This window comes from Bos javanicus, unplaced genomic scaffold, assembly GCF_032452875.1.
Source record: "Bos javanicus breed banteng unplaced genomic scaffold, ARS-OSU_banteng_1.0 tig00002616_1, whole genome shotgun sequence".
NCBI lineage: Eukaryota > Metazoa > Chordata > Mammalia > Artiodactyla > Bovidae > Bos > Bos javanicus.
The window spans coordinates 32,538-36,386 of NW_026894917.1; the positions used below are offsets into that span (position 1 = coordinate 32,538).

The 3,849-nt window shown below is 51.6% G+C and overlaps 1 long non-coding RNA gene across 1 annotated transcript; it reads right to left on the reverse strand.

Annotated features, from left to right (window-relative positions):
• Nucleotides 1-378: 378 nt before the first annotated feature.
• On the reverse strand, nt 379-1,105 carry LOC133244077 (uncharacterized). The gene is made up of 2 exons (XR_009735297.1): nt 812-1,105; nt 379-656 (listed from the first exon to the last, which is right to left on the reverse strand). It is a non-coding gene; the product is annotated as an uncharacterized LOC133244077 (long non-coding RNA).
• Nucleotides 1,106-3,849: the final 2,744 nt, after the last annotated feature.

Below are 3,849 nucleotides of genomic sequence, written 5' to 3' on the forward strand. Positions count from 1 at the left end.
GTGTGTGTGGAGACCCCTGTTCCCTCGCAGACCACAGCTGACTCTATGGCTCCCTGTACCCTGAGCAGTGACATCAGTGTCAGCCACTCTGCTGTTACTGGAGCCGGCAGAAGCCAGCGAGCCCTCCTCGGTCCTCCGGTCCTACCACTCAGACTCCAGTAAGGACCAGGCTCCAGGGTCCCCGCAGGTTTTCTGGATTCAAAGATGCCTCGGCCAACGTGGGCCTCCTGCTCGTCTCTGGGCTGCAGCCTGAGCATGAGGCTGACTCTGACCGTGCAGGCTGGTGCAACAGGGCTTCTCACAGCGACACAGGTAGATGGGAAACTGGGACGAGAGGCTCAGCCTGTCAGGGGCTTATTCTTAGACAACCGTCAAATGTTAAATAATACCCCAGAATCAATTCATTCCTGAGGTATGTTCTGGTTCATAGTATGTCTACTCTCAGTTGTACAGTCAGTTTTGCTGAAGTCTCAGAAAATGTAAACAATTTCTGATACCGCTGAAGTGCACCCTGGTCATCCGTGTGATCAAGGGAGCTGTGGAGCTGAGCTCCCTCATTTGAGATCAGGAGCAGGAGGCTTTCCCAGATGTGCCTTCAGCAGAGTCCGTGGACCATCCCAGCAGGCAGATCGTCCCCCAGGGTGTGAACCCTGCTCCTGAAGGGGCAGAGCAGAGAGGGTGAGGAGTGAGGGGCACCGCTGATACATGGCAGGAGGCAGGGAAGCCCGGGAGAGGTTCTCCTGACCCACAGGTGTGGGCTGTGTCCTGCCCTCTGCTTCTCTCGTCTCCACCCCATTGGAGCATTTCCTACTTCAGGGTTGGGATGGTCTGTGGACTGTCAGGAGCAGGGGCTCCACAGGATGTGCCCGTGTCCCTCTGCTTGTGATGCCCCGATGAGCCCAGATCCAAGAGCTCCACGGCCTGTAGAAGAATCAGCGGGGAAGGGGGATCACCATGGCAATGATGACAAGGGATTCCAGGCAAAGTCCCTGCCTTTGTGACCGATGACAGACGTGAGGGACACTGAGGGGTTCGGCCCTGTTCTCTGCCTCCTGGTTGGTCCACACCCCGTCTTTGATCACTCTGGACCCCAGCCTGGTGAGGAGGCTGGTCATCAGTGTCACACAGCTCATCACTAACCACAGCCACAGGGAATCGCCGTGTGATGGGGATGTCTGATGAAAGCTTGTCCTCTACTCCCGTGTCGACCCATCACTGCCCTGACCCTGCCTGTGACCTCACCAGTCCTGGTTCAGGTCTCTGCTCTCACTTGTGCTATTAAATCCAGGCCGTCTCACCTCTCATCCAGGTCCATCATTATGGGGTCCACGAAGATTGCCAGGAGAAATATCAATAACCTCAGATATGCAGATGACACCACGCTTATGGCAGAAAGTGAAGAGGAACTAAAAAGCCTCTTATGAAATTGAAAGTGGAGAGTGAAACAGTTGGCTTAAAGCTCAACATTCAGAAAACGAAGATCATGGCATCTGGTCCCATCACTTCATGGGAAATAGATGGGGAAACAGTGGAAACAGTGTCAGACTTTATTTTTCTGGGCTCCAAAATCACTACAGATGGAGACTGCAGCCATGATAAAAGACGCTTACTCCTTGGAAGAGAAGTTAAGACCAACCTAGATAGCATATTCAAAAGCAGAGACATTACTTTGCCAACAAAGGTTCGTCTAGTCAAGGCTATGGTTTTTCCTGTGGTCATGTATGGATGTGAGAGTTGGACTGTGAAGAAGGCTGAGTGCTGAAGAATTGGTGCTTTTGAACTGTGGTGCTGGAGAAGACCCTTGAGAGTCCCTTGGACTGCAAGGAGATCCAACCAGTGCATTCTGAAGGAGATCAGTCCTAGGTCTTCTTTGGAGGGAATGATGCTGAAGCTGAAACTCCAGTACTTTGGCCACCTCATGCACAGAGTTGACTCATTGGAAAAGACTGTGATGCTGGGAGGGATTGGGGGCAGGAGGAGAAGGGGACGACAGAGGATGAGATGGCTGGATGGCATCACTGACTCGATGGACGTGAGTCTGAGGGAGTTGGTGATGGACAGGGAGGCCTGGTGTGCTGTGATTCATGGGGTCGCAAAGAGTCAGACACGACTGAGCGACTGAACTTGACTGAACTGAAAGTTTCTCTTTCTCTCTGGTCTCCAAATACAAGCAGAATGCCCATGTGCCCAGATACACAGGGTCCCTCACAGGTACTGAGCAGGATGTCAAGGAAGCAGAAGTCCAGCAGCTGTGCCCTGGAGCCCCAGGGGGCCTCTCCCACCCCCTGCATGTCCCTCTCCAGCTCCAGGCTTTGTGCTGTGCCCTGAACCCTGACACTTAGGGAAGCTGTGTCCTCCCTTTCTCCGGGGATTGCTGCCTGAAGTGCACTCCTCTCCAGGTACTGGGAGACCCTCCCCATTAGGATGCGGCTCTCAGACTCCTCACTTGCTCATTTCTTCCCTTTTGCCTCATGATCTCTCCCCCTTTTCCCTCCGTGCTTCCTTGTTTGAGATGATATTGGATAAATGTCACTATTTTGGAAACATACTTTATCAACCCACCTCCATTAAATCTATGGATTCTATCAATTGAAGGTTAGAACGTTAGACTTCACCATGTCCAATGAAGATCAGGTAACGGTCATAAGGGTTTCTCAACCAGAGATGAAACAGAAGCCCAGACAAGGATGAGATTCCCATTTATAGGCAGAATCTTTTATATCACACATTTGTTACAGAAAGATTATAAAATTAGACTAAAAACATCTTTAAATATTTGAGTCAAAATGAAGTACCGTGAGTGAGCACCATGCTGCTGCTGCTGCTGCTGCTAAGTCGCTTCAGTCGTGTCTGACTCTGTGCGACCCCATAGATTGCAGCCTACCAGGCTCCACCATCCCTGGGATTCTTCAGGCAAGAACATTGGAGTGGGTTGCAATTTCCTTCTCCAATGCATCAAAGTGAAAAGTGAAAGTGAAGTCGCTCAGTCATGTCCGACTCTTCACGACCCCGTGGACTGCAGCCCATCAGGCTCCTCAGTCCATGGGATTTTCCAGGCAAGAGTACTGGAGTGGGGTGCCATTGCCTTCTCCGACCGTGAGCACCAAGATCAAGGGTAAATGAGAACCCCTGGAAGTAACCGAGAGAGAACTGTTGTACCTGAGAGCCTCCTATCTCTTTGCAAAGAGAGAAATAAGAAGAGAGCCATGCAGTCTGGGCTGGGAAGGTCCCGGGAGGCCCTGCAAATTCAACCTTGACTACCTATCACCTGGGAAGGAAGTTCAGGCAGAATCATGACCAGGCACAACCTACGGGCATGCTGGGAGTTTGAACCCTGGAAACTCAGGTCTGGGTGGTTGTGTTCTGGCAGTGAACCCACAAGCTAGGCGGAGCAAACTCAGACATCAGGGAGTTCTGAAATTCATTAGTGTGTCAGCATACCACTCAGGGCTCTGAGGTCTTTCAGTTCAGTTCAGTTGCTCAGTCGTGTCTGACTCTTTGTGACCCTATGATCGCATCACACCAGGCCTCCCTGTCCATCACCAACTCGCGGAGTTCACCCAAAATCATGTGCATTGAGTCGGTGATGCCATCCAGTCATCTCTTCCTCCATCATCCCCTTCTCCTCCTCCCCCAATCTCCCCCAGCATCAGGGTCTTTTCCAATGAGCCAGCTTTTCGCAGAAGGTGGCCAAAGTATTGGACTTTCAGCTTCAGCATCAGTCCTTCCAATGAACACCCAGGACTGGTCTCCTTTAGGATGGACTGGTTGGATCTCTCATTAGGTACCTGGAAAAATCAATGACCAGGCCCAAACTAGAGGAAGGTGACTCCTTCTATTGCCCTGGGC